This window comes from Sorex fumeus, unplaced genomic scaffold (assembly GCF_029834395.1).
Source record: "Sorex fumeus unplaced genomic scaffold, SorFum_2.1 ptg000034l, whole genome shotgun sequence".
Taxonomy (NCBI): domain Eukaryota; kingdom Metazoa; phylum Chordata; class Mammalia; order Eulipotyphla; family Soricidae; genus Sorex; species Sorex fumeus.
In genome coordinates, this window is record NW_026606091.1 from 7487690 (window position 1) to 7499911 (window position 12222).

At 38.7% G+C, this 12222-nt stretch overlaps 1 protein-coding gene and 1 non-coding gene across 2 annotated transcripts in view; one reads left to right on the top strand and one right to left on the bottom strand.

The window, feature by feature from the left end:
• The window catches only part of SH3GL2 (SH3 domain containing GRB2 like 2, endophilin A1), a 205090-nt gene that overhangs the window by 39183 nt on the left and 153685 nt on the right, over window positions 1–12222 (top strand). The window lies entirely within an intron of this gene.
• Window positions 1157–1260, bottom strand: LOC130026747 (small nucleolar RNA U13). Its single transcript, XR_008792931.1, has one exon. It is a non-coding gene; the product is annotated as a small nucleolar RNA U13 (small nucleolar RNA).

Sequence of the window (12222 nt, forward strand, 5' to 3'; positions counted from 1 at the left end):
TTGGGATTCAATTGGGAGTCTCTGGACCAGGGCCTTTGGCACCCATAGGCAGATTGTGGGAGTGACAGCCAGGAGTTTTTAGAACAGGACTTCTTAAACTTTTTCCATTCATCTAAGAAATTTTTTCTCATTTGGGAAAATTTAATGACTTACATAAAAGTGTATATGAATATATAACTTCTAGATAATATATAATATAGGTATAAATAAAAAAATTACTGATAATTTTAAATTTAAATTTAAGCAAATTTTAACAAAGTTACCCAGCCCTATATGGAGTCAAAGCTCACATCCAAGGAACTAGACTTTAGAATGTTATGACTTCAGGGGTTGGAGAGATGGTACAGTGGGTAGGGCACTAGCTTTGAACATGGCGAATGTGAATAGTTTCCTGGAATCCCATAAGGTTCCCTGAGCACCACAGGAGTAATTCCTGAGTGCAGAGCCAGGTGTAACCCCTGAGCACTGTCAGTGTTGCCCAAAAGACAAACAATATTAGGACTTCATTTGTGTTATTCATCTGGATATGGGAAGACTATAACTCTCTTAACCTTACCATACTTGGAACAGAAATGCAGAATTTCAGGCTTCATTCCAGTAAAAATTTCATGCAAAGTTCAGCATCTCTTTATTTTTTGGAGCGAGAGTGAGGGGAATGGGACATACGCAGTGATACTCAGGGCTTATTCCTAGTTTTGCATTCAGAAATCACTCCTGAAGGTGCTAGGGGGACGATATGAGATGCTGGGGATTGTCCTATACCTTCTACTATTACTCTGGCCCTAGCATCTGCTCTTTACCAGTGCTCATATGTATTTTAATATGCATTATGTTTGGGAAACTTGGTTCTAGAATGCAGAGGGCCAGAGATACTCTAGTTGAGAAAAAGTATGACATGATCATTGCCATTTTTCTTTATTTGTAACTGTGTGAGAGTTTCCATCTCATTTTACTTTTTTTAAAAAAAAGGTTTAATAAAATACAATTGATAGAGAGACTATAATTTTCTTACTTAAAGTATGTCTAGAGTGGTTTTTAGAATGTTCACAAACTTCTGCAACATCCACAAATGAGTTTTACTTTTCACAGGAGAATTTTACTTTTATCCATTAACACACACTGGCCATTTCTTTCTTTCTCTTTTTTTCTTTCTTCACATCAGATGGGTAATGTGCCAAATGTGTAACAAGATTTAAGGGAGGCACATGTCACACAAAGGTGTGAATGCCCAGTCATCATCCTTATGAACAGGAAAAGAATCCCTGACCATTTCTTCTCAGTTCCTACACTCCTTCCTGGAAGCCCTGCTAATTGCTAATGTGTCTTGTCTCTATACTCATGTAGGAAAAGAAAAATATAATAGATGGTCCTATGTGTTTGAGCTTTCTTATGTAGTGGTTTTAATTCTTCATCCATCTCACAGCATGCAGCAATATTTTGTTTACTATTTATTGCTGTCTTTTTACATGTCTTAAGTTATTTTGAGCAGAAATAGACTTTTTAAAAAGACTTGCTGAAGTCTTTTTGACACAGTTTTCATTATACAGAGAGAGTCAACAAAAATAGTTTCTGGGTGTACCCATTTTTTCCTTATGACACAAACTCTAGCACTTGTTGAGGTAAAATACCAGCATTATTGCTACATACACTCAATTGAAGAAATAAAATATTAGTATTTACCACTTTATCAAGAAGTTTTGAATCCTTGATTTCATTTTTTTTCTTCAAAATTGATGGTATGTTATCCATGTTCAGCTCAAAACTATACCTTTTTTTTTTTTACAAAATACCCAGCTGATGTTGGTGAAAATCAAAATGACAAAATATTGTGTCTAAATAAATAACAGTGGTTATATTTTTGGCAAGAAATTCACACAATTGTCCTTCCCTGAAGCAGTCTGTTCCCTGCGGTCCTAAATTTTGGGTAAATTTAAGTTCCCCAGAGGAGACAGTCTGCTAAGCTCTGAAGTTTTTAATTGGCAAAGGACACATTTCTTTTCTTCTAGATACATAAAAACCTTTGAACAAATTTGTCATGTGGGATGCCTAACTGATTAGGGGAAAATCTTATACCTGGTTTTTGGAGTTTGAAATGAGCATTTAATAATCTGTGTAACAGTGGCAGCAAAAAGGTTTTATATCTGCATAATAGTATCACTGTTTTGCTGCTCTGAAGATGTTAGAGAGTTATTTGGAAATTCTCATTTTGGTTTTGTCAGTGTGAAAAACTTGTTTCTTTCCTTCTATCCTCCTTGTCTAAGCTCATCTTAATGCCTCTACATTACCACAGCTTTATTTGGCTGGCAGCCTGGTAAATCAAATGACTGCTGACAATACTGGAGATCTTGTGTGGTCACTTTCTAAAGGGTTCTGTATTTTCTTTATACTCTTGTCTCCCTCACTGGTGGGTAGACTCAAGTCTTTGGCTCTGTACGAGAAGGGTCTGGGCAAAATGCCAGTTATCTATCTTTTCAACTTTTGGGGACATACTACATTGACAGATTTCTTTGGAATATAAATTTCTTTAACATGACTTCTATTCTAGGTGTACTAGAGTGTTCTTCATTCTCAGCAAATCGCAAACATCTTATTCTTTCTGCCTGTTATTGTGTTCATTTGCATTATTTTGTGGAATGCTGAATATAGATGACTTCCCAGAAGGAAAAGAAGAGAGAGATTCTTGCCCCCTTCCAGACTTAGGAATTTATATGAGTAGGCTAGCCAGATCCCTTCCTTGAAGGAAACAAGGACTCAACCTTTATATCAAGAAAATTCACTTGGCTAAATTTCAGGGTGAAATTGAGCTAGCCCACTAATTGTTTTTCAAAATCTTTGAAGATCCTTGTTTTGGCGTAGGGTGATTATATTTTCAATTAAATTTTATTTTAAATTTATAGAACCAATGAAAAAGATGTAATTTACAAACACTTCAGCACGGTATTTCAATGAATTGTTTCTTGCCATAAATGAGATCTTGCTGGCTTCTATAATTGAAACAAGAGTTTATATTGCTCAGGGCAAAGCAAAATGGTTTAGTAAATGCTTGCTTAAAGTTTAAAATCTTGACATAGCAGATGGATTAATTACTAATAATTAATATTGTATATTACAGATCACTTCCATTATCAATATGGATAGCTTTTTTTTTTGGTAATAGTTTAAACTGGAGGTGGGGTGGGGAGGAGTACAGGCAATCAGCATTTCTAGAGAGCTGCCTGCATGTCAGGAGTTATCTAAACACAATGCATATTCTTGTGAATTGTGTAATACTGTTGTTATTATTACCACCACCACCACTATGTAAATAAATAGGCATAGAAAGGTTAAGTTTCCTTTCTGTACCTTGAAAGTGAGCTTTGTGGTTGCCATTGTCAAACTAATGCTGTTTGCTGCCAAGTAGAGTTTGCCCTTGCGGACTCTTTACCTGCTGCTGTTGTCACAGACAGATGCGACTAATTGGAAAACTAACAGATAAAGGGTAAAATATATAAGGTCTCTAACAGATTCAGATTTCCCCACACCCACACCTAGTGGTTCTACAGAGCAGAATTTCCAGGAACAGGATTGTAGTGCAGACTGTCCGGACCTCAGGGGCTCCCAAAGATGCTGAGCTGCCAGGGTCACTCCTGGTAGGGTGGGTACTCCATCAGGCCCATCTGACAAGTAGCCCTGTCCTCTCTGCTCTGAACTCCTTCGTACTTGTCACCCTCACAGGTACTGTGGGCAACACTTCAGCTGTGTGTTGATTGCTTATAGGTGCTCAGCCATTATAGCAATCCTTTGTTGAGTGCCACACAATTTGGTGAATCAGATGTTGTGAGTTAAATATCCTCATATGATGAGATTATGTATATGCTCAGAATCTATTTTATAGGAAGTGTCTTGGGCAGCTCTTTAGTGATTATGAAACAAATCATAAAATTGACCACTTAGGGGCTTTGAGAGATAGCAAAGTGGGTAGGGTGCACACACACACAAACATGCAGAGCATACTCTAATATTGACTTTTACTTCCCATTGTAAACACTTTGTGTGTGTGTGTGTGTGTGTGTGTGTGTATGTGTGTGCGCGCGCGCACGCATGTGCACATGTGTCCACTGAAGTAGTTTGTAGGAGGCCCAGGTGCTATTTCTGGTGATACTCAGTCTGGCTATTCAGGCGTGAAGGCTCAGTTTTTGGCCCTGGCAGTGAGGTACTGAGGCCCAGAGATTCTGGAGCCAACTAGTCCATCCTGGTGGTTGATTTGGGGATACCAAGGTTATATGTGGTGGGGGTTGGGTCCAGACTACCAGTTGGGGTATATCCTCAGCCTTGGAGACTAAACACCTCACCTAGCCATAAAGCTTTAAACTCTAATAATCCATTGATATTTTAGCTTAGTAGTTAAAAATATTTATGTACTAGTTTTCTTTCTTCACTGTATTTATTCACTGTGTTTATTCACTGTATCTATTCACCACATTGTATTTTTGTGAATAGATAAGTTAAATTTTTGCTCAGTGGCAAACCCAACTGGTGCTTATAGAACTTAAGATTCTGAGGCAAGTTTTCTTCCGTTTTCTCCAGGTATCTCTAAAGAGGGCTTTGTTGTGTTGGAAATTTACTGTCTCATCATTTTACTCATATCAGCCTTAATGTTTTTGGGCTTTTTCCCAAAATGGTTCTTTCTTCCTTCCTTCCTTTCCTTACTTTACCCTCCCTTCGCTCCTCCCTCCTTCCCTCCCTCCCACATTCCCTTCCTACTTCCCTCCCTCTCTTTCTTTCTTCCCCCTTCCTTCCCACAGTGATCCTCAGGGGTTTCTCCTCACTCTGCTCTCAGAAATTACTCCTGACTATGCATGGGGACCATAAGGGATGCCAGGAATTGAACCAGGGTCTGGGTCCGCAAGCGGGTAGGCAAGTGCCCTACCTACTGTTTTATCTCTCTGGCTCCAGAAGGGATCTTCCTTTGTTGTAAACCCCAGGTTGGAGAGGCCTCATATTGGAGAGGCCCAGGGCCCCTCCTGTTGAGTCTTTGCCACCTGGCAGGTAGTTCAATGCAAGGACCCAAGCCTGTGGTGCTGCTTATTGGAAATTATATGCACCAATCTGAGAGTGCCTGGACTCCCTCAAAGCTATGCTTGGTGATGGGGAACCATGTGGTGCTGGGGACTGAAGCAGGTTTGGGTATGTGCAAGAGATGTGCCTCACTCCTATACTGTTTCTATCACCATCCTTAACATTTTCAAAAAACTTATTTGTCAGTTTTTATTTAAACATGTATTATTAATTTCCTGGAAAAAATGGTAAACTAGGAAGCTTGAATTTTACTATTATTTTCTATGCAATATCAGCAGAGAGATGTGATATATATAGTGAATACGTAGTCCATGTACTTTTTTCAAGAAGGCACAGCTGCATTTTTTTCCATGACAGAGATAGGGGTGAAGGGGGGCTACTTCACTGTACCTAATTGGTTATGATGATAGTTTTAAAAATGGACTTAACTAGAAATATGCCCTAACAAAATCCATATGCACTAAATTACTAAAAGAAAATATTGCCTTTTATTTTTATTTTTGTAAAATGTTGGAGAAGGTGAGGCCTTGGGAGGTAAAGGAGGCTACAAATATTGCAGTGAAGTAAATAGCTATATTATGAATATAAAATCATGAAGAAGAATGAAGTATTGCTGCTTTTAAAAGTAGCTTCTTGGGGGCTGGAGAGATAGCACAGTGGGTAGGGTGTTTGCCTTACACGCGGCCGACCCGGGTTCGATTCCCAGCATCCCATATGGTCCCCTGAGCACCGCCAGGAGTAACTCCTGAGTGCAGAGCCAGGAGTAACCCCTGTGCACCACCAGGTGTGACCCAAAAAGCAAAAACAAAAAAATAAGTAGCTTCTTTCGGGGCTGGAGCAATAGCACCGTGGGTAGGGAGTTTGCCTTGCACGTGGCCACCCCGGGTTCAATTCCCAGCATCCCATATGGTCCCCTGAGCACTGCCAGGTGTGATTTGCCTCTGAGTGTGACCCAAAAAGCAAAAAAAAAGTAGCTTCTTTTTCATTTCCAAAAAATAAAATATTAGTCTCCAGAATTGCAAAGTTCATGTATTTCATTCGTTGTTTTGCCTCTTTACTAATAAAACTTGCAGTTTTAGTAGATTGCATTTGACATTTTTTTTGGAGGGGCACACCCTGTGGTGCTCAGGTCTTTCTCCTGTCTCTTTGCTCAGGAATTACTTCTGGCAGTGCTCAAGAAATGGGTTTGGCCATGTGTAAGGCCAGAACCCTAACCCCTTCACTATCTCTGTGGCCCCAGCATTTTTTATTTTCTGAAGAGACTTGTAAAGTAGTCTGTGTACTTACTTACAGTTTTAATTTTCTTTGTGAATATATAATACGGCATACATCATACAATAGGTTAGACAGTGATGTTTTATTCTTTCGATTTCTCCCTCTGGTTTTCTTCCCAGAGAGTATTGTTATTATCGTGCATTTCTTTCAAAGATACTTCATACATATGTTGACATATTTGTATATTTTCTTATATATTTTCTCCCTTTCTTACACAAATATTGGCATACAGAATATGATAGTTTGTGGTGATTTTCTCTGCATATGTTTTACTATTGTTGGTTATTTTATATCAGTCCCATAAGAAATTCTTTATCTTTTTATCTATTTATTTTTCTTGATTCCTTCACTGTCCCTCTGCTCCCACTCCCACTTTTGTTTTCAAAAGTTTCTTTTCTAAATTGGGTGGTCATATGTTGCGTTATCCTTTGACTTAAGTATGCTGTTGGTGTACATTTAAGATATTTTCGATAATGCTCTTTTGGACAATGTTGCAACTTTTGTGCTATACATATAGGTAGATTTGTTCAGAAAAGGAGTAGAAGCTCATAGATGAAAGATGGTTTTAGGATTGCCCCGGAGTCTAGGTCTCTTATTTCATGTTCTAGACTCCTGTTTCTGGGAACTCCCTTCAGAGAAGTAGGATTTTTAGATCAGAAGAAAAATGGTGTATAATTGTAATATACTCTCGGTAGCTTGCCGGGCTCTCCGAGAGGGGCGGAGGAATCGAACTCGGGTCAGCCATGTTGGCTGTGTGCAAGGCAAACACCCTACCGCTGTGCTATCGCTCCAGCCATAAAAGATTGCCTTCCTGTAGTCGGCAGGATCTCCGCTCCTCTCGGAGAGCCCGGCAAGCTACCAAGAGTATCTCGCCCGCACGGCAGAGCCTGGCAAGCTACCCGTGATATATTTGATATGCCAAACACAGTAACAACAAAGTCTCCAATGGAGACGTTACTGGGCCCGCTGGAGCAAATCAATGAACAAGGGAGAACAGTGACAGTGACAGTTGTAATATAAGCTTGGGAAACAGAATTTTATCTGTTTCATCTGGGATATTCATATAATCCATAATAATAATTTGCATGCAAAAGTTCTTATGTGGTTCTAACAAAAACAAGCCAAATATAATTTTTCAGAATTGTCCTAGGATCATAAGGTACTTGTTAATATCTATCAAGAAAATTTCTGTGAAAAACAGTTTGAGGATTGCAGGCCAATCTGCTGTCACTCCTGTCATTTATAAATAATAAAAATTATATAAACATTTCATTTTTAGCTGACAGATTGCTTGCCTGTGAGGTCATGTTACTTGTCACCTATACATTGTTCACCTGTCTTGCTGCAATGCTCAGCGTGAGAAAGCTTTATTGGACAGCTGAACTTTGGGGCTATCTGCTGTAAGGGCACATGTTGGTCCATAGGGTCAATTATTTTGCATGGGACCAGTGTGAACTAAAATCTCTAGCTGTGAAAACTTGAACTCAGAAACAAAAGTGAAAATTTCAATTTGGTTACAGTTGGAGTGTCTGTAACAGTATAACTGACAGTGGTCAGATTTCCACAAAGAAAGCAGCATTCCAAAAAAAATTGTGGCTTGGGTTTCTGTTATGGAATATATCGAGAGGAAAGAGGTATATTTTTCCTCTAGAGCATTGGTTCTCAGGTAGAGATGTTATTGCTCCCTTCTCTTCCTTTCACCTCTCAACCATGCGACACTTTTTGGTGAGCCTTTTGATTTATGGCTGTCATTACTAGAAAGGTGCTGTTGGCATTTAGTAGAGACCCAGGGTTCTTCTGAACACTTTTCAATGCACAGAAGAATGCACAGCAAAGAAGTATCCAGTGCAGTGTAACATATACCCATTGATAACTCCAGTACAGAGGCTTTCAAACTTTTCTTCTTATTTGAGTGTCCTGAAGTGTATTTAAAACTACTGATGTTTTCTGCACTTGTTTGTTCATTGCAGCACTCTTTACAATAGCCAGAAACTGGAAGAAACCTGAATGCCCAAGAACAGATGACTGGTTAAAGAAACTTTGGTACATCTACACAATGGAGTACTATGAAGCTGTTAGAAAAGATGAAGTCATGAAATTTACATACAAGTGGTACAATATGGAAAGTATCATGCTAAGCGAAATGAGTCAGAAAGAGAGGGATAGACATAGAAAGATTGCATTCATCTGGGGGATATAAAGTAACAAAGTATGAGATTAATACCCAAGAATAGCTGAGATCAGCACCAGGAGGATTACTCCATAACTTAGAGGCCAGCCGGGTATCCTAGAGGAAAGGGCAGTTCAGATAGAGAAGGGAGCACCAAATAAAGGATGTTTGGAGGATCCTCCCAGGAGGGGAGATGCATGTCGAAAGTAGACTATGGACTGAACATGTTTGCCACTCAATGCCTCTTTTGCAGACCACAACACCCAAAAGGAGAGAGAGAACACAGGGGATTGCCCTGCCACAGAGGCCGGGGGGGATGGGGAGATGGGGGTGGGAGGGATATTATCCATGGTGGTGAAAAACGGGCACTGGTGGAGGGATGGGTATCTGATCATTGTATAATTGAAGCCCAAGCACAAAAAAAATTGTAAATCTACAACTGTAAAAAAATAAAAAAAAATAAAAAAAAAAACTACTGATGTTTTTCAGGTATTCCTGATAATGTGGTAGAGAGCCAGACTCCAACCATGGGTAATACATAAAAATAATCCCTGAGTGAGGAACCCAGATTGCAGTATTTTAAAACCTGTTCAGGTGATTCCATTGTGCAGTCATCTTTGAGTTTACAGTCAGCCTGTAAACAGGCAACGATCATGTTAGGCAGTTAGTAAAACAGCAGTTAGCTTTTTGTCCAAATGTCTGAACAGGTAGAAATTGGCTGTGCACCATTCTGAACTGCTGCTGCTTCATGATGCTAGCAGTTGACAATATATACTCAGGACTCCTTTTTCATGGTTAATGCAATTTAGAAAGCTCTGAAAAGTTCATTCATAATTTAACGGTATAATTTCACCCATGTGGGCACTCTGTTGACTTATTTGCATGACTGTTAATGCATTTGATTGTGAGTTGCTGCCCAGACCTCAGTTTGATTTTACAGAACAGTCAGTGGCACTTAATCATTTTGCTAAAGTCTGGAAAGCTTCTGTAATGGGAAATTTAGAGTCCCAAAGTCTTCTGAAAAAAAAAAGATAGTATACTTAGTTGAATTTTTTAAAATTTTGCTTAAATTAGAAGAAATTTGGATCTGTTGATAATATTTATTTAGCATTAATATTTTATTAATTTATTCAATATCTATTGACTTACAGTTTTTCTAACATGGCATAAGACCATTGAAGAGGATTTAGTAGGAACTAAGGGTAATTACACTATTTCTGTACATTTTCTCTGTGCCACAGGCTATTCTGTGTACTTTGTATACATTAACGAGTTTAATGTCAAGTATCTGATGCTGTTGTTCACAAATGAGGAAACTATGACACTGTGATTAGTCCATGACCTCATACCTAGTAAATGACAGAGCAGAGAACTGAACTCTGACACAAACAAGAGAATCATCTGTAATCGCAACAAAGAGGGCTAGTATACTAGGCTATATTAGCTTATAAACATCCTCCTTTTTACTCTCTGTTGTAATTTCTGTGATTTCACACAAATATTTGTGTTGAATCTTTTTTCAAAGATCTGTTTGTGGGGATTGGATCAGCAATATAGTGAGTAGGGCACTTGATTACCTGTGGCCAGCCTGTGTTTGATCCCTAGTGTTTGATCCCTAGAACCCAGTATGGTCGCTTAAACCCCATCAGTAGTGATCCCTGAGCACAGAGCCAGGAGTAACCCCTGAGTACTGCCTGGTATGGCCCCAAAACAAACACAAAATCAGATTTGTTCTGGAAAGGTAGCTCAATGGTTATGTTCCTGGTTCTGTGTGGTCACTAAGCATCACTGGGATTGACCCAGACATCACTGGGTGTGTTTCCCCAGCCCAACCCCGCCAATCAGATTATCAAATAGCTAAATAAGCATTTGAGAATAATAGTGAATCATAATTTCAATAATACATTTGTTAAGAATTTAAACTTTTTATATTCTCATTAGTGTAAACACCAATTCATGTATAAATAAGTTGTTCACATCGCTGCTTGACTCTTCAAGGAAATATTTCTAAAGGGAATTGTTTAATTAGTACATAACTTTTTATATATGCTGAAAAAATACCAGTTAATACTCCTGCATATAGTTTACCTGAATGAACTTTGTTTTATTTCCACCTACCCCATCATTTCTGCTTCTTGAATGTGGTGTCTGGGTGTTTTCAGAGATGTTGGGACAGATGGCGAGACACTAAGTATAATTTTTTAATTTGCGAGGATCCTAGTCTTAGAAGTACAATGACATTTTCTATGGAAAAATAACCCAAATTAAGTAGTTTGAACAACTGATGTTTAAAATTAAAAAAATTATTCGTGGACAGAACCTTCCATGAAGCTAAAGGCATTTTTGAAGATAAAACACCACTGACCAACCAAGTAGAAGCAAAGATAAACAAATGGAACTACATTAATCTAAGAAGCTTCTGCACCAAGCTCAAAGATGCAAAAACAGTGTACGGAATGGGAAAAATTATTTATTCACATACTGATCAGATAAGGGGTTAATATTCAGGATATGCAAGACATTGGTAGTATTGTACAAGAAAAAAAGTCTCCAACCTCATCAAAAAATGAAGAGAAGAAATGAACAGAAATTTCCTCAAAGAAGAAATACGAATGACCAAAAGACACATAAAAAATGATCTATATCACTAATCTTCAGGGAGATACAATCAAAACAACAATGAGATGATAATCTCCACCAGAAAGACAGGCAAATATCGAAAAGAACAAGAACAACTGACTGTTTGTATGGAAGTAGGGAGGAAGGGACTCTCATTGTTGGTTGGAATGCTGACTGGTTCAGTTGTTTTGGAAAACAATATGGATATTCCTCAAAAAACCTGAAACTGAGTTTCATTACGACCCAGCAGTACTACTTCTGGGAATAAGTAGTATTTGTCCCCAGCGCTTCCAAAAATATACTGCAAAAAGCCATCTGCAATTCTTTTTTCATTGCAGCACTATTCACAACAACCGAATTTGGAAACCACCCAAATACTTGAGAAAAGATGACTGGATAAAGAAGCTATGGTACATCTATATAATGGAATACTACACAACCACCAGGAAAAATGAAGTCATAAAATTCACTTGTAAATGGATGGACATGGAGAGTATCATGTTGAATGAAATGATCCAGAAGGAGAGGAATAGACAGTATGATTGCACTCATTTGTGAGATATTAAGAACAATACCATAGTATAAGACTAATACCCAAGGACAGTAGAAACAAGGGCCAGGAGAACTGGCCCATGGTTGGAAGCTTGCCCCAAGTGGTACATAAGGAGGGTAGTTAGGATAGAGAATGGGTCACTGTGACAAATGATAGTTGCAAACGATCACTCTGGACAAGAATGGAGTGCTGAAAATAGGTAAAGGGATATACATGATAATCTTTTACTGCCTGTATTGCAAACCATAATGCCCAGAAGGAGAGAGAGCAAGTAAACAAGAGAGTTGAGAGGGAAAGAGAGAGCACACAAGAGTGAGAGGGAGAGAGAGAGAAAGAGAAAGTGCCTGCCATAGGGGCAGGCTGGGTGGTGGTGGGGAGGGAAACTAGGGACAATGGTGATGGGAAATTTTTTCTATTGTCATGGGGTATTAGTCTTATACTGTGTCTTTTTTACTATCTCGCAAATGAGTGCAATCATTCCCAATACTCTCTCTACTTTTGGGCATTATGGTTTGCAATACAGATACTGAGAGGTTTATACGTTTGG